This window comes from Salvelinus sp. IW2-2015, linkage group LG17 (assembly GCF_002910315.2).
Source record: "Salvelinus sp. IW2-2015 linkage group LG17, ASM291031v2, whole genome shotgun sequence".
NCBI lineage: Eukaryota > Metazoa > Chordata > Actinopteri > Salmoniformes > Salmonidae > Salvelinus > Salvelinus sp. IW2-2015.
Window position 1 is genome coordinate 40,944,325 of NC_036857.1, and position 23,393 is coordinate 40,967,717.

Consider the following 23,393-nt stretch of genomic DNA (forward strand, 5'->3'; position numbering starts at 1 on the left):
GCATCCTGACTGGTTGCATCACTGCTTGGTGTGGCAACTGATTGGCATCCGACTGCAGAGGCTGTACAGAGGGTAGTGTGCATCCACAGATGGCCCAGTACATCACTTGGGCCAAGCTTCCTGCCATCCAGGACCTCTATACCAGGTGGTGTCAGAGGAAGGCCCTACAAATTGTCAACGACTCCAGCCACCCAAGCCATAGGGCTGGGGTTCTCGCGGCGACTGCACAGCGAGAGGTACCGGCGTGCCAAGTGTAGGTCCAAAAGACAGGCTCCTTAACAGRTTTTACCCCCAAGCCATAAGACTGCTAAACAGTTGGATACCCAGACTATTTGCATTGCCATGCTTTTTTACGCTGCTGCTACTCGCTGTTTATTATCTATGCATAGTCACTTTACTCCTACTTACTGTACATGTACATATTACATKAATTACTTCAACTAACCTGAACCCCTCCACATTGACTTGGGTACCGGTACCCTGTGTATATAGCCTCATTGTTATTTTATTGTGTTACTTTTTTATTTATTTTTTACATTAGTTTATTTTATTTTTTATTCATTTTTTTTAGCAAATATTTTCTCACTTTAAAAAAGTCTCTGCATTGTTGGTTAAACCTTTTTTTCAGTTTTTGCCTAAAATGACACCCAAATATAACTGCCTGTAGCTCAGTACCTGAAGCAAGGATATGCATATTCTTAATATCATTTGAAAGGAAACCCTTTGTTTCCTTTCAAATGTTTCCTTTCAAATGAATAAATATAAACATTTATTTTATCAAACAAAACTATGCTACATTTTATCTCTGGGACCCTCAGGATGACAAATCAGAGCAAGATTACTGAATGAAAGTACATTATTTACCTTCAGAGGTGAATGTATCAAACCAGTTCCCGTGCTGAAAGCTTTTGTTGTTGTGCACTCTCCTCAATCAATAGTTTTGTATTTTTTCACTGTAATAGCTACTGTAAATTGGACAGTGCATTTAGATTAACAACAAATAAGGCTTTCTGCCCATATAAGACATGTCTATGTCCTGGAAAGTTTGCTGTTACTTACAACTGTCATGCTAATCACATTAGCGCACATTAGCTCAACCATTCCGGTATAGGGACACCCATCCTGTAGAGGTTTGTAAGTAAGCATTTCATGGTACGTTCTACACCTTTTATATTCAGCGCCTGTGACAAATAACATTTGATTTGATGATTTGGATAAAGTCTCCAGAAAAGCTTGTGCTCTGTTCCGTGCCTCAGACTGCACATGTTGTTCTCTCATCAAGTGATCATATTCTCACCCATCAGACTATTCTCAGTTTAATCTGGTCTTTACTAATATGTGAAATTAGTTTATATTTAGAATGGGACATTATCAAATGGGTAGGAAAAAATCTGTATGCACTCAAATACCCTATCTTTCCAGCGGTTCCGTTTTCAATCATACTGGGTAGGCTACTCAAGTTTTACAGATGAGTAATATGCTTAATTTTAGCTCCTGAGAACTAAATATAGGCTAGTAGCAATAGAAAGCTGGGATCATGCTCTTTTTAGTGGCCACCATCATATACTGTAGCAAAAAGTTTACGTGTCAGCCTATTAATTATTAAAATTTAAAAAATGCCCTATTACTAGGCTATTCATAATCAAATACAAATTCACTGTAATTGTAGGCTAACTATACTCTGTAAGCTGCCCTGCACAATCAATGAACCAACAGCATCGGCTAGGCAAGGGGCTTTCCCGTGGGTGAGAATTTTTTCAACAGAGTTTATATKTTTTTTAATTGTTGGACATAAAATATAGTAAAAACCCCAGCAAATCTTCTCCAAGTGATTAGAATTTTGGAAATCTGTTCCAAAGAATTCTAACACATAGTTTAGAGATATATGTGAGCGTATAAAAATTTAAGCAAGGATTGAAATATATATGTTTTAGTCAAATATTATATCGGTTCTTGCGGTCAATTTGCAGTCTACAAATTATTTGAAATTATGTTCCGGCCCCMCGACACAAGAAAAAAATCATCCCGCATCTGAAATCAAATTGATGATTCCTGGCCTAGGCCTATATGTTCTCTCCCAGACGCATGTATATAACATTTGGAGAGTAGCAAAAGGTAACCAGTCCATCCAGCATTCATAATAATACAGTCCACACTCAAAGGCGATTACTAGAGTTTGTTTCATTTTGTAGTAGCTTGTAGGCTAGACTAACTATGTACCAAAAACATCTTAAATCAGTTTATTTTTTAAAATGTTTTTCTACCATGTGGTAGGCTAAAAGGCTTTAATGTATAATGGCACAATGGCACCATTTCGTTGTGTTTGGCTTTGAAACAAGATCCACAACAACTATGTTTTCCACTCAGTTTCAACCTGTTGTTGAACTTCTTTTTTCAAATTGATCGATCACAGTGAGGTCAAACAATGTAGCATCACAATGAGTTTTAAAAGCATTATTTTTTTGTTGACGATAAGTGTTTTATGTGATTTTGATTGCATTTGCATTGATGTCAGAGTGATTAAAGGGATATTATAAACTGGGTGGTTTGAGCCCGGAATGCTGATGGGCTGACAGACCGTGGTATATCAGACCGTATACCACGGGTATGACAAAACATTTATTTTTAGAGCTCTAATTACATTTGTAACCAGTTTATGATAGCAATAAGGCACCTCGGGGGTTTGTGGTATATGGCCAATATACCACGACTAAGGGCTGTATCCAGGCACTCCGCGTTGTGTCGTGAGTAAGAACAGCCTTTAGCCGTGGTATATTGGCCATATACCACACCCCCTCGTGCCTTATTGCTTAAATAGAGCGCTGAGTACCAGGCCATTAGCAACCTGACAGTCATTAGGAAGTTGGGTACTACCAACACATCAGCGCAATTCATGTACAAAGCGCATAGGAGGAAATTACCGTGACTCAATGGTCACTTGGAATTTGACTGCGGTCATGACTCATGGGTGCCGGTGTGAAGGTAATACGGTCACTGCAACAGCCCGAACTGTACATTCCACTGAGTGAAATTAAACTAGTCCCCCATGAAACAGGTTGTAACCGTGACACATCAAGGAGACAGCTCTCAATCTGTTTGTGGTGTTGTCATACGCTTCAGGCTAATAGGGTTATAGCAGAGCTGGGCACCATTCCATTTCATCTTCAACAATGCAGGTGTCATGTAGTGACAATGGGCACCACAGCCACCTGATTACCGTCTATGTGTCTTCAACTGTAACAACTCACCCCCCTACTGATGACACACATAACTTCAATGTCACTCCAATTCACATATCCATGGCAGGGTTCAGTCATTGATTTATTGAAATATTAGGGAAATATTATTCTGCTCGTTAGCTCGAAAATATAATATATTTTATTGGCCTTGTCTAGGCCGCGTCCAAGTGAAATAAAAGAGGAATCCTCAGCCATGTTGAGAAACCAATGTACATCTAGAGATTCCAGACATTGGTTTGGAAGGAGAGAGATGGCCTGCATCCCAAATGGCACTCTATTCCCTACATAGTGCACTACTTTTGATCAGAGCCATATGGACCTTGGTCAAAAGTAGTGTAATATATAGGGAACAGGGTGCCATTTGGGACACATCCATGGAAAACAAGCATTTCTTTGAGGAAGGTTTAATTAGATATGTTCATAGCTTGGCCCCGGTCTTTATGATTGGAGCATTGAAAGCATTTTTGTTTGGCTAATGAAACACTTTAGGATATGTTCCTGGATCGAACAAGAGAGGGGAGTTACATCATAATAAGAATACTCAATGTTTTTGTGTGTGTGTGTGTGTGTGCGTACGTGTGTATGTGTGTGCGCATGTGTGTTGTATCAGAGCTCAGTTCAGAGACATGAGATTGGGTTGAGATTTAAATAAAACAAAGCAACAGCTTTTCTTTCTTCAAACCCCCATCTCCATCTTGTTTTTCTGACTAATGGTGTAGGTAGAAGTTTCCTCGAAACAACTGATGACAAGACACCCTACCAATCGTTCTAGTATAGAGAGGTGTTACTCATATCCAAGGAATAATGCTGGTGTTCAACTGGTATTTGTACTCTATGATCTTCATACCTCTACCAATCTAAACAAAAGCACTAGCAACTCTAGTCTCTAGTAACAGGCTCCAACCTCCAGCTCCAAGTGAGGACAAAGTGCAATGATTATGAGGGCAATTCCACCGTAATGGAATTGTGCTGATACTCCGATTTTTTTACTTAAAACGTATGCCAAACAAAACACTTTCACTGATAACCTGGCTCTTTTATCACACACAGACCAAAATCTACAAGACACAACTGACAGACGTCAGACCTTTGGACAGCAAGTTGGTCTAGTTGTCAACTGCAGCAAGACAAAGGTAATGCCCATCAACATCAACACAGCAAAAACAGTCAAAGTCAAGGACAAAGACCTGGAGTTAACCCGCAGTTTTACTTACATAGGGAACACCATATGCCATGATGGAGGCACCAGCAAAGACATCTTCACCAGACTCAATAAAGCAAGAGCAACCTTTACGAAGTTCAACAAAGTATGGAAATCTTGACAATATAGCTCAAACACAAAAGTCTAAATATACCAGAGCTGTGCACTGGCAACTCACCTTTATGGTTTGGAATGCTGGAAAATGACAGAAGCAGACATTCCACACAACTTGTCCCCGAAGAATCATGTACATCATCTTCTGGCCAAAAGCAAAACACCAAACACCAACCTCCTTAGACAAACGAAGCAGGAAGCTATGGATGCCGTACTCACGAGATGCCGCTGGAGCTGGATTGGACACATCCTGAGAAAGAGTACCAACTCCATCCATTGTATTTTACCCCCTTTTTCTCCCCAAGTTCGATCTTGTCTCATCGCTGCAACTCCCCAACGTGCTCGGGAGGCGAAGGTCGAGTCATGCGTCCTCCGAAACATGACCCACTAAACCATGCTTCCTAACACCCACCCTCTTAATCCGGAAGCRAGCCGCACCAATGTGTCGGAGGAAACACCATTCAATTGACGACTGAGGTCAGCCTGCAGGCACCCGGCCCGCCACAAGGAAGTCGCTAGAGCGCGATCAGCCAAGTCAACCCACCCCGTCCAAAACCTCCCCTAACCTGGATGATTCTGGGCCAATTGTGCGCCGCCCTATGGGACTCCCGATCACGGCCGGGTGTGATACAGCCTGGGATTGAATCCAGCTCTGTGGTGACACCTCTAGAACTGCGATGCAGTGCCTTAGACCGCTGCGCCGCTCGTGAGGCCCCGCACAAGGACTACTTTTTTACACAGAACATTTTACAATAACACACTACTGGAAGAACTGTGCAAATGCAAAGTTTGGTAAAGAATTTTGTTTTTATTTTGTCCACGTTTTCCAAAAATGTAATATCTGCTCCGATAAGAATCAACGATGTCTGCAGAAAGAATGGGGTGTCAGTTATGACATGACACATTGACTTTGAACACATCTATTATGGTTTTTGAACTACAGTAAGTAAAGTGGATTTACACCCAGTAACAGAATTGTGTTGACAGAATTTCATCATCGGCCGCTGATCTCTACACAGAAATGTATCATTATATATATGAGTGTCATTCTCTTCATGGTGATATTCAGTATCTAAATAGATACATAAATGTATACATATGCAATATCCACCATTGCATATTTGGGTATTATTCTACACACTGGCTATTATTTTAACTTCTTAGGGCTGGGCCCCTTTTTTTCTTAATTTCCGCTTGAAGCCAGGACATGCATATAATTGGTACCATTGGAAAGAAAACACTTTGTAGTATGTAGAAATGTTAAAATAATGTAGGGGAATATCACACAATATATATGGTATAAGAAATTCCAAAGAAAAACCAAACTGAATTTTTTGGAGAGAGAGACCATCCTCTTAGAATGGCAAGTATAATATTCATATAGAAAATTATAGTCATATTGAAAATTAGCTCCATGGATGCAAATCCTATGGCTTCCACAGGGTGTTAGCAGTCTATGTTCAAGGTTTCAGGCTTGTAACCTAAAAAATGAATAAGAAATATCCGTTTTAGTACAGGGACACAGTCTTGGAAATTTGTGTTTGCGCGCACCATGAAGACAGGACGCACCTGCTAGTCCTGTTTCCTATCGAACATACTTCTTTCCATAAGAAATATTAGTTTGATTACATTTTAGGGTATCTGAGGAGTTAATAGAAACGTATTTTGACTTGTTGAAACAAAGTTTAGGGGTAGATTTTGGGATTCCTTTCTCTGCATAAACAGACTTGTTGGGATATAAAGAATGATTTTATCTAGCAAAACAACACTACATGTTATAGCTGGGACCCTTTGGACAAATCAGAGGAAGATTTTCAAAATGGAAGTGAATATTTAATCGCTATTTGTGAATTTATGAAACCTGTGCCGCTGGAAAAATATTTTGATGTTGTCACGTTCTGACCTTTATTTTCCTTTGTTTTGTCTTTAGTTAGTATGGTCAGGGCGTGAGTTGGGGTGGGCAGTCTATGTTCTGTGTTTCTATGTTTAGGTTTGTCATTTGGCCTGATATGGTTCTCAATCAGAGGCAGGTGTTTTTCATTGTCTCTGATTGGGAACCATATTTAGGTAGKCTATTTTCACTGTTGGTTGGTGGGTGTTTGTTTCCTGTGTCAGTGTTTGTGCCACACGGGACTGTTTTCGGGTTAGGTTTACTTTGTTATTTTGTATTTGTGTCTTGTTCAGTTTGTTCTATTAAAACATGGACACTTACTGCGTCTTGGTCCGATCCCTGCTAAATCTGCCGTTACAGATGTGGGGCGCCGTCCTCAAACAATTGCATGGCATGTTTTCACTGTAATAGCTACTGTAAATCGGACAGTGCAGTTAGATTAACAAGAATTTAAGCTTTCAACCGATATAAGACACTTATATGTACCTAAATGTTTAATATCCATAGTTTTTATGATTATTTATTTGAATTGCGCGCCCTCCAGTTTCACAGGAAGTTGTCCCGCTAGCGGGATGCCTAGCCCTTTAGTGAGCTCTGTCCCAGACAAGACTAAATTTGGTTGGTCTTCACCAGATCTGAACCAATCATAGATGTCTATGTTTCAAATCAAAGTACAGCACAGTAGAGCTTGGTAGAGCACAGTAGAGTACAGCACAGTATAGCAGAGTTCAGTMCAGTAGAGTTCAGTACAATAAAGTATAGTTCAGTACAGTAGAGTTCAGTACATTTGTAACGATTGTCATCTTCTTCGGACGAGGAATAGGAAAGATCGGACCATACTGCAGCGTGGTACGTGTCCATGTTACATTTATTACAACTGAACACTGAATACAAAATAACAAAAGTGAAACAACGAAAATCGAAACAGTCCTGCAAGGTGACACAACACAAAACAGGAAACAACTACCCACAAACACAGGTGGGAACAGGCTACCTAAGTATGGTTCTCAATCAGAGACAATGATTGACAGCTGCCTCTGATTGGGAACCATACCAGGCCAAACACATAGAAATACAACACACAGAACAAAACATAGAATGAAAAACATAGAATGCCCACCCCAACTCACGCCCTGACCAAACCAAAATAGAGACATAAACAAGGAACTAAGGTCAGGACGTGACAACATGAGTGTACTCAACTCTAGTTTGCTCTACTGTGTACTGTACTGAACTATACTCTACTTTTCTTTACTGTACGGTACTTTATTGTACTGTAGTGTACTGAACAATCCTATTATTTACTGTACTGTACTCTACTGTGCTGTACTTTACTGAACTATACTCTACTTTTCTTTACTGTACGGTACTTTATTGTACTGTAGTGTACTGAACAATCCTATTATTTACTGTACTGTACTCTACTGTGCTGTACTTTACTGAACTATACTCTACTTTTCTTTACCGTGTTTACCGATTCGGTAACGGAATTATGAGTTGAATCACTTAATAATTCATGAACAAAAATTATATCAGTAGAAACAGTACAACTAATTGATAGGTCTACTAAAGTATATTTAAATACTGTATACTACAAATTATAATAATATACTTCAAATACAATATATTTTCTCTTATATCTGAAGTATACTATAAATATAATATAATTACACTTCAACACACTCATTAACAGTGTACTTTATATTCATAGTTTGTCTTTTAGTATACCATAAATATCCAAACATCCACCTTCAATACACTTATTAAAAGTGTACTTTAAATGTATTGTTATTCAGTCTTTAAGTATACTATATATTCACTATCATTAAACTCTGTATCATAAAAAAACTGTACTTCAAATTCAAAAGCTTTATTTCTAATTTAGTATATTCATTCAAATTACACTTGGAGTTGTTTTTAAGTTGAAGCATTGATTTTTTAAATCTAACTGAGTGATCAAGTACACTATAAGTATACAGTGCCTTGCAAAAGTATTCATACCCCTTGGTTTTCTTTACATTTTAGTGTTACAAGAATGATTTAAATGACAATGTGAAAAGAATAACACAAATATACAGAATATTCCAAAACATACATATTGTATGCAACAAGGCACTAAAGRAATACCAAAGGCAAAGCCTTATGTTTGTGGCAAATCCTACACAACACATCACTGAGTAACTGTCGCCTTATTTTCAAGCATGGTGGTGGCTGCATCATGGTATACTTGACATCGGCAAATACTGGGGAGTTTTTCAGGATAAAAAGAAACAGGCGCACGGAGTAACACGCTGGTTGACTTGACAAAACAAGACGAACTGGCACAGAAAGACAGAAAACACAGGTATAAATACCCAGGGGATAATGGGGAAGATGGGTGACACCTGGAAGGGGTGGAGACAAGCACAAGGACAGGTGAAAACMATCAGGGTGTGACAAAAACATAATTCCAATTTGACATTATGGAGCAACACACAATTATGTTAACAGGTGTACTGGGGACAGCCAGGAGTCATCAGGCCAGTTAGTCCCGAGGAATAGTCCTAGAGCTCAGGTCCTCAGGGAGGGGAGGGAGAGAGAATTAGAGGGGGAATGCTTAAAATCAGACAGGACACCAGATAAGACAGGAGAAATACACCAGATATAACAGACTGACTGTAGCCACTCGGCACATAGACTATTGCAGCATAGATACTGGAGACCGAGACAGGGGTGGGTCGGGGGACACCAAGATTCTTCCTAGAACTGGCTCCCCGGCAAAACTGAGCAATCGGGGGAGAAGGGCCTTGGTCYGGGAGGTGACCAAGAACTCGAAGGTCATTCTGACATAGCTCCAGACTGGATCTGTTGCGATGAGAAAACCTTCCAGAAGGACAACCAGAAGGACAAAGGGCCCCTGAAGGACTCTCAGACCATGKAAAACAAGATTATCTGGTCTGATGAAACCAAGAATGAACTGTTTGGCCTGAATGACAAGTGTCACGCCTGGAGGAAACCTGGCACCATCCTTACAGGGGAAGCATGGTGGTGGCYGCATTATGCCGCAGGGACTGGGAGACTAGTCAGGATCGAAGGAAAGATTAACGGCGCAAAGTACAGAGAGATCCTTGATGAAAACCTGTTCRAGAGTGCGCAGGACTTCAGACTGGGGTGAAGGATCACCTTCCAACAGGACCCTAAGCACACAGCCAAAACAATGCAGGAATGGCTTCGGGARAAGTTTCTGAATGTCCTCGAGTGGCCCAGCCAGAGCCCGGACTTGAACCCGATCGAACATCTCTGGAGAGACCTGAAAATAGCTGTGCAGCGACACTCCCCATCCAACTTGACAAAGCTTGAGAGGATCTGCAGAGAAGAAATGYGAGAAACTCCCCAAATACAGGTGTGCCAAGCTTGTAACGTCATACCCAAGAAGACTCGAGGATGTAGACTTGGGCTCCCGAGTGGCGCAGCAGTRTAAGGCACTGAATCTCAGTGCTAGAGGTGTCACTACAGGCCCTGGTTCGATTCCAGGCTGTATCACAACCAGCRGTGATTGGGAGTCCCATAGGMCAGCGTACAATTGGCCCAGCATTGTCCAGGTTTGGCTGGGGTAGGCGGTCATTGTAAATAAGAATTTGTTCTTAACTGGCTTGCCTAGTTAATCTTAAGGCTAGGGGGCAGTATCCTGAATTTCCAGATGACTGACGTGCCCAAAGTAAACTGCCTTTTAATCAGGCCCAGAAGCTAGGAWATGTATATAATTGGTAGCATTGGATAGAAAACACTCGGACGTTTCTAAAACGGTTAAAATAATGTCTGTGAGTATAACAGAACTGATATGGCAGGTGAAAACCTGAGAAAAATCCATCCTGGAAATGTTTTTTTGTGGAGGTCACAGGCCTTTTCAATGCAAGCCTATGGGATATACAGAAAATAGCTCCCAGATTGTAGTTCCTATGTCTTCCACTACATGTCAACAGTCTTTATACAGGGTTTCAGGCTTGTTTCTTGAAAAACGACAAGTAGTTGTAGTTTATCCAAGGTGRTATCATCAGAAAAGGTAGGCTTTTGCCGCTTGTGAATGAGGGTGCGCTCTTCGTTATTTTCCTTTTCTATCCTTTTCTATCCTTTTCTATTATCGTTTATTTACATATTAGGGTACCTGAGGATTGATTAGAAACATTGTTTYACTTGTTTGGACAAAGCTTACCGGTAGCTTTTTTGATTCCTTTGTGTGAATGTTGAAGGATTGGATTACTGAAATCAATGGCGCCAACTAAACAGTCTTTTTTGGATATAAAGAAGGACTTTATCGAACAAAACAAACATTCATTGTGTAGCTGGGACCCTTGGGATTGCAAACAGAGGAAGATCTTCAAAGGTAAGTGATTATTTTATCGCAATTTGTGATTTTTGTAAAACCGGTGCTGGTTGAAAAAGTATTTTGATGTGGGGCGCTGTACTCAGATAATCACATGGTATGCTTTCTCAGTGAAGCGTTTTTGAAATCTGAGAATTTAAGCTTTTAAATGATGTAAGATGTATGTTCATGAATGTTTAATATTACGATTTTGTAATTTGAATTGGGCGCGCTCCAATTTCCCCGCATGTTGTCGAATTTGATCCCGCTAGCGGGATCCGAGTGCTATTAATTAAATAAAGGTTAAATAAATGTAWTCGCTGCCAAAGGTGCTTCAACAAAGTACTGAGTAAAGTGTCTCATGTAAATGTGATATTTCAGTTTTTCATTTGTAATAAATTCGCAAAAATATATAAAACCTGATTTTGCTTTGTCATTATGTGGTATTGTATGTAGATTGATGAGGGTAAATAAACAATTCAATACATTTTAGAATAAGGCTGTAACGTAACAAAATGTGGAAAAAGTCAAGTGGTCTGAATACTTTCCAAATGCACTGTAAATACATAATTTGCAATTCAACTCAAACCTTGTGACCCATTTGAAACACAATACACAAGGAAAATATTTTATAAATATCTCAGTGATTTTTTTTCTTTCTTTCAAGCTGAAGCATGCCCAACACCAGTTTATTATTATGACAAATATCTTGATCCCGTTTGATCGTACGTTTCATATCAGATTGATCTCATGGGGTATGATGGATCTTGACCGAAAATTCAAATAACTTTTAACCTATCTTAGTGGAAACAGACTGCTGGTCTAGAATGACTTATACTTTGTTTCATGAAGTTTACAACTTGAGTTTATGACAAAAACACGAATATGTTACCAAGGTGCAATTGGATACTTTTACATACATCAAGATGTTTAAGTGAGTCAGCTGTCATGACTAAATGACCAGGAGTTTTTCCTGATAAGGTCACATTCGCAGGAGAAATACCTAGCCCTAATCGTGACTTTAGTAGGCTAAATGGTCACAGCTACTGTCTGTTATGTTAAAGACACGGTAGCCTGATGGATGTTCCCAAGTAAAGTCTCACCTAGTCACATAAAGAGTGTAAACCACCTTTGTTATGTCATTGAGCTCTGGAGGGTGCCTCAGTAGCCCGTGTCTCAAAAAAAGCTCACAATGGGGACCAAACATTTTTTGGGGGCACAAGGTCAAGAGGTGATCTGTGTATGTGTGTGAGTCACGAGCAGTGTGACGTTCATATTAAAATGGAAACAAATGGYTTAGTGTTAGATGAGGTGTGTGACATGTGGCACGAGGAAAGGAGTGATGCAACATGTCGGGAGGTCTATGGTCTATTGTTTGAAGTTGAAGAATACCATAGAGACTGTCAATGGGAAATAGTAGTAGTTGTAATAGCATGACTCAATTAGCATGACTCAATTAGAAATGATATTTTATTGACTTTTTTGTTACAAGATCACCAAACAATGGTGCCTGAGGCCTGATATATCTCCTAGGAATGTTATCTGCTTCTTCGTACATGCTTTACTGATATTATGCCAATGATCAATCAAATAGGGATAAATAAAGATCACTCCATCCTGTGAGTCCAGCTCTGTGATGCCAAAATGCTGTTAAAAACCTCTTAAGGATCGGACCATTTTTTTCAATTTTCACCTGAAATMACATACCCAAATCTAACTGCCTGTAGCTCCAGACCTGAAGCAAGGATATGCATGTTCCCATCATTATTTGAAATGCAAGAGAAAGGCCATAATGTACTATTCCAGGTTAGGCGCAATTTAGATTTTGGACACTAGATGTCAGCAGTGTACGTGCAAAGTTTTAGTCTGATTTAATGAACAATTGCATTTCTGTTCAAGACTGCCCAACTGTGCCTAATTGGTTTATTAATACATTTTCAAGTTCATAATTGTGCACTCTCCTCAAACAATAGCATGGTATTCTTTCACTGTAATAGCTACTGTAATTTGGACAGTGCAGTTAGATTAATAAGAATTTAAGCTTTCTGCACATATGTCTATGTCCTGAGATTTTTTTTTTTTACTTACAAACTCATGCTAATCACACTAGCCTACGTTAGCATAGCACAACCGTCCCGTGGGGGGACGGGGACGGAGGGGACACCGATCCCTGATGAGGTTTAATAATGCACTGATTAATCCCCATGCTGTTACCACACTAATATTACCAAAGCTGAATCTCATCAAATTAACTTGGGCTGAATGGGAGAAATATTACATTTCCCGTTTTTTTAATTTAGACAGAGTTGGGGAGCTGGGACATTGCCAACCTAATATTAAGAGATGAAGACCTCTGCGCAAAACGTTGTCACTGTTTCTTTTTCCCAACAGTGAGTGAGCGCTGCTTTCTCAGAAAACTGGTCCCTCAAGAGAATTTCTATAACATTAGAGATTTATACCGCATCGGTTGATTACTTTTTGATGGAAACAAAAGAAAGGATATGTGGGAAGGTGGTTCTTGGAGCATAGATGTAAACTGCCTTATTTTCAWCAAAACTATTGTGAAGAGTCACATACTGTGAGAGTTATTTGAGAAAACAMAGAATTTGAATATGGTGAAATGTAAACTAGTGGCGGCGATGGGATACGTATTCTCAGATCGTAATGTGAGTGATTGGAGTCACTGGTGTGAAAATGTTACAGTCATGTTTCAGAAGTGAGGGAAATAGATCTGTGTTGGAGCAGTGTGGGTGAGTCTGGTGTGGGAAGGTAGTTGTAAGGTTGGGGTCCATTTCTGTCTCTGTGTCTGGTGATTCSTTGAGGAGCGCCAGGCCAGTCGGCTCCAGTGGAGCCGCTTCATCTTGGACTGTATGAACGGGACGAGTGTCTGGTGGCTGAGTGACAGGTGTGAGGTCTACGGTGTGGTCTGCTATGAGATTTCATGAGGTCTCACATGTGGTCTATGACTAGAGGTCTGGGTGTGTGGTCTTCAAATACAGGGCTGGTGTTAAGTTTGTTAGCGCTGGTGTGGTGTGAGGTCCTTTATTGCGCCGTGTTCCCTGAAGTAGCACATAGGGCAAAGGGACCAGGACTTTAAAGTTCAGCCCATGATTGATGTGGTCTGTTCTTAATGAAACACAGTGGGTAGATTGGACACACTCATTTACAAGGACAGGCTTGAATAGCCGACAGCTTGAATAGCCTAATAGCCTACAACTTTCTACAGGAGAGTGACTGTAAAAAAAAACATGACCGACTGACCTTTGTGACATCATAAACACGAGACCCCYACAGGAGACGTTCAAGGTCACAGCTGAGTCATGCTACTGTAGGTGAAACGAGGTCAGTCCGGCTCTGGAGGATCAAACATAGCCACTCTGGAATGCACAGTCATCCTCGGCAGAACAGGGGAAATATGTGAAGTAGTAGCATCTGTTGAAAACATCCTTTAAAGGTCCAATGCAGCCGTTTTATCTTAATATCAAATCATTTCTGGGTAACATTAAGTACCTTACTGTGACTGTTTTCAAATACAATGAACAAAAATATGAACGCAACATGCAACAATTAGTTACAATTCATAAGGAAATCAGCCAATTGAAAAAAATMWATTGGGCCCTAATCTATGGATTTCACATGACTGGGAATACAGAGACTGGGATCAGAAAACCAGTCAGTATTTGGTGTGACCACCATTTGCCTTTTGCAGCGCGACACATTTCCATCGCAAAGAGTTGATCAAGCTTTTGACTGTGGCCTGTGGAATGTTGTCCCACTCCTCTCCACTTTGCGAAGTTGCTTGATATCAGAGGGTACTGGAACACGCTGTCGTACACATTCGATCCAGAGCATCCCAAACCTGCTCAATGGGTGACAAGTCTGGTGAGTGTGCAGGCCATGGAAGAACTGGTACATTTTCAGCTTCATTACATTACATTACATTTAAGTCATTTAGCAGACGCTCTTATCCAGAGCGACTTACAAATTGGTGCATTCACCTTATGATATCCAGTGGAACAACCACTTTACAATAGTGCATCTAACTCTTTTAAGGGGGGGGGTTAGAAGGATAAGGAATTGTGTACAGATCCTTGCAACATGGGACCGTGCATTACCTGGTGACATCACCAGGCAGTCCAAAAGCTCCCCCCCAGGTAAACAATCTGACATTTAAGGCGGTCTTTTCAAACAGCTATTACGGTAAAGTGCGTTATCATAATTTTCACATTTTCACTCTATTTTTCCAACTTCATAGTGTGGAAACATATACAAAACACAGGGAAATCACGTTTTTGACTGCACTGCCCCTTTAAGCACTCACATATTTGGAATTGTTCACATCTGGCACTTTCTGGACTGTAAAATTAGAAAATTCTTCAAACAATCTCCAATCACACTCTGCTAAGGATAAGGTACTACTCATCAACATGTGACATCACTGCCATTGTAGTGGAKTGAATATGACATTTATTTAATGACTAGAATACTTAAGGTTTGGTTACATTGATTACAGCACAAACCTGCTTCTCAAGTTTGGCCCTCACACTGTAACGTAAGACAACACTTACATCCAACAGCAAGGTTGGTATCTATAGGCAAGCTTTTCAAATCCTCCACAAAAAAAACAGTTTCAGGCAATTTCAGCGTTATCGTCTGTTTACAGGACTTGTGCCATTTATGTTTACATTTTGTACAGAAACAGTAACGCAGCCTTTACGGGCGTCGTGAGCCAAGAAAACAAGCAAAAGGTCGAAATATGTTTTGCAGCTTTATCAAAGTGTCGGAGCATTGGCCGGGTCCTGGGAGAATGTGATGATAAAAGATAATGGCTGTGTTATTGTTAATCACAGTAAATGGGGTCGAGGGGGACTCTTAGATGAGGGAGGGAGAGGGGAGAAGGGTGAGGCAGAGGTAGAGAAGGGTTATGATTATGGCTGGCTATATGAAAACAACTTATTGAAGGGTTTTGTCAGGAAACCATCATTCTTGAGGGCAGATTCAACATGGGTGGGGGGTCAACAGTTAWCTAAGGGTGCGTTCAATCAGTTGCAGACCTCCACAGATCCAWCTTGACCTAGAATACTGAAGATATAGTATATTGTAAGTAAGGGAACATTGATTACAAAATGGTCCTGTATGCCGTCTATATTTCAAGGCAGTATCAGATGTGCATCTTAACCCAGAATACAAAAGATATGGATGATACGGACACATCAAAGATAAGACAGCCTCATACTTTATCACTGGTGACTGTATACTTGAGGCTATAAAGGGACACTGGTCTCGTTCCAGTATATCATTGTTAATAAGGACTTATTTCTATATTTACTCAGAGGAGTGAGAGGCTGTTCCAGCCCAATGCCAAACCCCTGAGTACAATAGGAGCTGAAGCCCAGAATCCGATCCAGCACGGCTATTTCCGAGAACACTTCCCTGCAATATGCCCAGAGAGGAAACCCAGCAAARCAAAATTGGTTCTCTGAAAGTTCCTAGAACATTTGTTAGGTCGCGGCAAATGTTCTCATAAAACAAAAATTGTCCAGTCGTGCTGATGATTATAGAATGTTTATAAAAAACCATTTGCCTGAACACATTTAATTTTGTATGTTCTTTGAAGGTTACCAGAACATTTAATTAGGCTGTGGGAACAGTGTGGGTACATTACAAGAGCTAGGTTCCCAAAACACAAAATATGCTCAGTTGTGATGACATTCATTCAATGTTTAAGTTAGGTGGCACAGGACATTCATATGTTGTAAGAATGTTGACAGATTTATAAAATTTAGACTAACTGTAAAAAATAAAACATTGTTTGAAATGCTTGATTATGGTCCCACCCTGTCTAATTTTMAATGATCTGAAAAGCAAAAGTGGTCCTAGATCATCACTAATAGTATTGGATACCATGTAAATATGGGCCCAGAAGTACACAGAATATAAAGTGGATGGGTGAAGTGACGGTGAATAACCCAGTTACCAGTATTTCTGTTACAGTGCGTTCGGAAAGTATTCAGACCCAATAACTTTTTCCACATTTTGTTACGTTACAACCTTATTCTAAAATGGATTAAATCGTTTTTTCCCCTCGTCAATCTACACACAGTACCCCATAATGACAAAGCAAAAACAGGTTTGTAGCAAAATAAATAAATAAATATCACATTTACATAAGTATTCAAACTCAGTACTTTGTTGAAGAACCTTTGGCAGTAATTACAGCCTCGAGTCGTCTTGAGTTTCTCCCATTCTTCTCTGCAGATCCTCTCAAGTTCTTRCAMGTTGGATGGGGAGCYTCACTGCACAGWTATTTTCAGGTCTCTCAATAGATGTTAAATTGGGTTCAAGTCCTGGCTCTGGCTGGGCCACTCAAAGACATTGAGAGTTGTCCCGAAGCCACTTCTGCGTTGTCTTGGCTGTGTCCTTAGGGTCGTTGTCCTGTTGGAAGGTGTACCTTCACCCCAGTCTGAGTTCAGTATAACATTTGCTCAATGGTTTTAAAATGTTCTGAGAACCTCCAAGACCAGGTTAAATGTATATTCAGTGAACATCAATGGAATATTATGTTAAACCTAAAACAAATATGCTATGAACGTCATAAAAACGGACTTATTGGGAAATTGTGGAACATTTTGTAACATTGTGGGAATGTTCTGTGCAATCTATGTGAATATCACAAGAATATTCTTGCAACATCCCAGACAACGCCCATAAGTTCTGGGAACCTCTTAAGGATCGGTCCCTTTTTTTATTTTTTTTTGCCTAAAATGACATACCCAAATTTAACCTGAAGCAAGGATATGTATATTCTTGATACCATTTGAAAGGAAACACCTTGAAGTTTGTGGAAATGTGAAATTAATGTAGGAGAATATAACACAATAGATCTGGTAAAAGATAATACAAAGGACATTTAAAAAAAAAATTGTACCGTCAACCTTTAAAATGCAAGAGACAGGCCATACTGTTTTATTCCAGCCCAGGCACCATTTTGATTTTGGCCACTAGTAGGCAGCAGTGTATGTGCAATGTTTTAGACTGATCCAATGAACCACTGCATATCTGTTAAAAATGTTTTATCAAGAGTGCCCAAATGTGCCTAATTGTGTCACGATCGTCATATGGAATGGACCAAGGTGCAGCGTGGTGAGCGTACATTTTTCTTTATTTTGCAAATGTCGCCAACAAAACAATAATACAACAAAAACGAACGTGAAGCTCCGTAAGGCTATACATGCACAAARGAAGACAACTACCCACAACTACCAAAAGGAAAAAAAGGCTGCCTAAGTATGATTCCCAATCAGAGACAACGATAGACAGCTGTCCCTGATTGAGAACCATATCTGGCCAAAACATAGTAACAAACAACATAGAATGCCCACCCCAAATCACACCCTGACCTAACCAAATAGAGAAATAAAACGGCTCTCTAAGGTCAGGGCGTGACAGTACCCCCCCCCCCAAAGGTGCGGACTCCCGGCCACAAACCTGAACCTATAGGGGAGGGTCTGGGTGGGCATCTACCCTCGGTGGCGGCTCCGACTCGGGACTTAGCCCGTGCTTCACCTCTGGCTCCCCCCACTTTGGTGGTACGCCACTGCTGGGTGGCGGGGACCCACTCCTACGCCGACCCACGGACTGGGAATCCTCTAGGCAGACGCAGAGCCCGCAAGGACTGGGTGACCCTCGCCCAGATCCGGGCCAACCGCCGCAGGCCCGCCCAGGAACTGGGGAACTCACTAGCTTGCACACCTGATCGATAGCGCTAGAGATTAGAGGGTATGTTCTCGCCGCAGGCCCCGGACTGGGACCCTCTAGCCGCACAAGCCCCGGTGACTTCAGAGGAGACCCTAGCCGCAAGGCCTCAGGACTGCGTATCTACTCTCCTTACGCTCGCAGGCCTCCGCGACTGGGGGCGATCCACTCGTTCCGCAGGCCCCGGACTGGGGGAGCGCCGGCAGGCCTCGGACTGGGGACCCTCGCCGCAGGCCCTGGACTCGGGGGACTCCTCCGCGAGACCCGGACTGGGGACCCGGCGGCCTCCTGCGGCGGCACTCGGCCGCGCCGGACTGGGGCACGGTCCGCCCCTGGGAGGGCCCTCCGGACTGGGGGACCGTCCGCCGAGGGTGCGTGCCGGATGACTGGGGACCCTGGTCGCTACTGAAGGCTCCGGACTGGGGCGTATACCCTCGCCGCAGGCCTCGGACTGGGGACCCTCGCCCAGCCCGACTGGGGACCCGTCGACCTGCAGGGGGACCCCTGGCGCACGCTAGACGGCCGGGACGTGGGGCGTCCGCCGAGCGCCCTCCGGACTGGGGACCGCCTGAGTCCGCTCGGCTCCGGCTCTCCGGACTGGGGACCGTCGCCAAAGGCTCGGGACTGGGGACCCTCGCCGCAGGCCTCGGACTGGGGACCCTCGCCGCAGGCCCCGGATCTGGGGACCCTCCGCCGCAGGACCCGGACTGGGGACCGGTCGCCGCAGGCCCCGGACTGGGGACTGTCGCCGGAGGCCCGGACTGGGGACCGTCGCCGGTGGTCTCCGGAACTGGGGACCGGTGCGCCGACACGGCTCCGGCACTCGGAAACCGTCGCTGAAGCAAGGATTGAAACGGGCTTGTGGGGGAGTACTGGAGATCTGGTGCTTCTCCTTGGCACCACTCTTCCAGGCTGAATGCCCACTCTAGCCGGGGCACCTCCAGAGCGCAGGCACAAGTCGACCCGGGCTGTGGGGGAGCACTGGAGATCTGGTGCTTAACACTTGCACCGCTCCTCGTGGATGAATGCCCACTTTAGCCCGGCACGTGCGGAGCGCAGGCGCAGGCACTGAACTGTCACCAGGCGCATCGGAGACACAGTGCGCCGAGCCGGCGCAGGATACCCTGGGCCGAAACGGCGCACCGGAGACCAAGAGCGTTGAGCTGGCACAATCCGCCCTGGCTGGATGCTCACTCTAGCGTGACACTTGTGGAGAGCTGGCTCCGAGCGCACCCGGGCTGTGCACGCACACTGGAGACACCGTGCGCTTTACTGCATAACACGGTGCCTGACCAGTACCAAGCTTCTTGCCGTGAGCATGGGGAGTTAGTTCCGCCAACCTCCCCGTGTGCCCTCGGGCTTCCGTCGATGACTTGCCTCCTCATATTGTCGCCGCTCCTCCTTCGCTGCCTTTATCTCCTCCTTTGGAAGGCGATATTCTCCAGCCTGCTCCAGGATCCTCTCCCGTCCAGGATCTCCTCCCATGTCCATGAGTCCCTTTCTCCACGCTGCTTGGTCTTTTGGTGGTGGGTAGTTTTTTTAAGCTTGGTGGTCCCTCATCATGTTATGTGTATGCTTGACATCGGAAAGTACTAAGGAGTTTTTTTGGGGGGATAAAAAAGAAAATAGGTAAAAATCTGGTTCAGTCTGCTTTCCAACAGACACGGGAGACACATTTACCTTTCAGCAGGACAATAACTAAATCAACATGGCCAAATATGCACTGGAGTTGCTCACCAAGAACAACATTTAAATTTCCTCGAGTGGCTTAAATCAGCTTGAAAAAAATGGCAGAACTTGAAAAAGGCTGTCTAGAATGATCAACAAGCAACTTTAACAACTTGAAGACTTTTTAAAAGAATAATGTGCAAATATTGTACAATCCAGGTGTGCAAAGCTCTTAGAAATGTACCCCAGAAAGACTCACAGCTGTAACCGCTGCCAAAGGTGATTTCTAACATGTATTGACTCAAGGGTGTGAATAATAATGTAAATTTGAATATTTTTTTTAATGTCAAAAAATATGTTTTCTCACTTTCATTTAATGTTTAGATGGATGACAAACAATATATTTAATCAATTTAGAATGCAGGCTATAACGCAACAAATATGGAATAAGTTGTAAAGGGGTGCGTAACTGGTGGCAGGGAAGTCAGACGCAGGAGAGCAGAACTAGGTAGTAGCCAGAGCAGTTTAATCCAAAACCAACGGCATAACATACAACAGAATATGGGTAATAAAAACCCGACGCTCACCAGTACATACAGTGGGGAGAACAGTATTTGATACACTGCCGATTTTGCAGGTTTTCCTACTTACAAGGCATGTAGAGGTCTGTCATTTTTATCATAGGTACACACTTCAACTGTGAGAGACGGATCTAACAAAAATCCAGAAAATCACATTGTATGATTTTTAAGTTAATATTAATTTGCATTGTTAGTGCAATGACAATGAGGTATTTTGTATGCGCCCCATACCAACGGCAGTAAGATAGTCCGGCTCTACTACAGAAGTCCTGTTTAGTTTTCTTTAAGAAGCCTCCTTGTGCTACACCTTCTATACTTATTACCTGTATTAACTGCAGCATATGTTTGAACTCTTCGCGTCTCAGGACGCGTGTGAATAAATAAAGAGACACACCTGTCCAGCACAAACACTCTGGACAAATATCAAAGACACAGAGCTCCAACCTCTCACAATGGCCAAGGACCAGAGAGCTGTGTAAGGACCATCAGGGAATAAATTGTAGACCCTGTACACAGCTGGGATGGGCTACAGGACAATAGCCAAGCAGCTTGGTGAGACCACCGGCAACCAACTGTTTTGGCACCCACAATTATTAAGAAGAATGGGTAGAAGAGTGTACAGAATAGATGGTCAATTCACCCTGCGGTTCTGGGGCTCCAATGCAAGGATCTCACCACCTCGTGGGGCATCAAATGATGCATGAAGGAATGTGAGGGATCAGCCCAATATAAGAGAGGACCAGCTCGGCTCGTAGGGACCGGGATAGATGTCTGGCAAGTAGAGGCCATGGGAGCACAGCTACTGCGCAAGGAGATCCAACATTAGCATGGGAAGGCACCTAGCCGCACCATGTGCATCCGGAAATCCTAAAATGGAAGGTTTGCTGTGGCAGCACGCACGCTATAATTGGCGCCCGCGTGCTCACAAGGCCGCGCTGCGTGGTAAAGTGACATGTCCAGGATCGCGAATACTTGATAAGTTGTATGCACCTAGAATTGACCATAATAATCTGGATGACTACAGCAGTAGGGTATAATTGCGCAGAAGTGGATTCATGTTTGAGTGTCGCACATTGAGACAAACAATATGTATGCTTTCTGTGTTCTCCGTAGGCCAATATCTTAACTCTCACTACTCGGCCCGCGTGTCTTCGGATATGGAACTAACGCTCACACGTGTGAGTCACGAAGTTAACATCATCGCAAAGAACAGAGTGCACCACACCCGTTAGCAAAGCATTGGAGCAGTGGCCAAAGCTCAAGTCATTCACTATTGGGGCATAGTGAGGTTTGTCTGCAGAAGGGATATGGGACAGGAGACTAGAACGCGCGCGGTTTAGGGAAATAGGGAGGATGAGATGGAGCAATGTATGAGGGAAGAAGAGAGAGAGGGCAGCACGAATACGGGTGACCAGCAGCGCGCAGGACCTCGCCTTATTGGCACCGCAGGTCAGATGAAGAGCAATTGAAGATGTGGGGTCGGATAGGGACTTACGAGATACTGTCGCGCACTACGCAAGGACCGTGATCCGGCGCGATTGGAGAACACACACTAGAAAGGGTCGAGACTAAAGAAAGAAGGAGACGCTTACCAGATAGATGAAGCATCTAGAGCGAGGTCTGGGAAGATGGTCTATAGTGTCAGATTACTCATCCATGACCTGAACCCATTATAGAAATCTGTTTGAGGGAGCGCAGTGATCCCAATGTCCGTACATTGTCGCGACATGTATCGATGCTATACCGCGTGCCTGCGACCGGGTAAATAACCTGAAGAGTCTTGCGCACGAAAGGTCTGAAGTATGCAGGGAATGTATGGGGGACTGCCTGTAGCCAATAATATGCTGCTTTTGCTTAGATAGTGTGCAAACACTGTGTGTGATGAGAGGAAACGTAGAGCAGAGAGAGCAGTATGGCAGTGCGTGTAATTGCAAACTAAGGTTTCTGTAACCAAATATTCAGTTCTGCTTTTTCTGATGTATCAAATACTTATGTCATGCAAATAAAATGCAAAATTAATTAATTAAAAATCATAACAGATTGTGATTTTTCTGGATTTTTGTTTTAGATTCCTTCTCTCACAGTTTGAAGTGTACGCTATGATAAAAAATTACAGACTCTACATGCTTTGTAAGTAGGAAAAACCTGCAAAATTGTCAGTGTATCAAATATACTTGTTCTCCCACTGTATGTGCACAAGCACTTACAACAAACAATACCACACAAAGACATGTTCGGAAACAGAGGGTTAATACACAACACTAATTGAGGAAATGAGAACCAGGTGTGTAGGAAAACAAGACAAAACAAATGGAAAATGAAAAGTGGATCGACGATGGCTAGAAGACCGGTGACGCCGAGCGCCGCCCGAACAAGGAGAGGAACCGACTTCGGTGGAAGTCGTGACAAAAGTCAAGGGGTATGAATTTCTGAAAGCACTGTAATTTGAACACATAAGCGTATTTGTAAGTTATATAATCCCTATGAAGTATAGTATTTGTTAAATTAGAGGCACGTCTGAAAGTTAAAACATTGTTAAAATACTATAAAAGACTGAGATAATGGGAAATCAAATGAGAGATGGCTGACCTTGCTCTGTTGG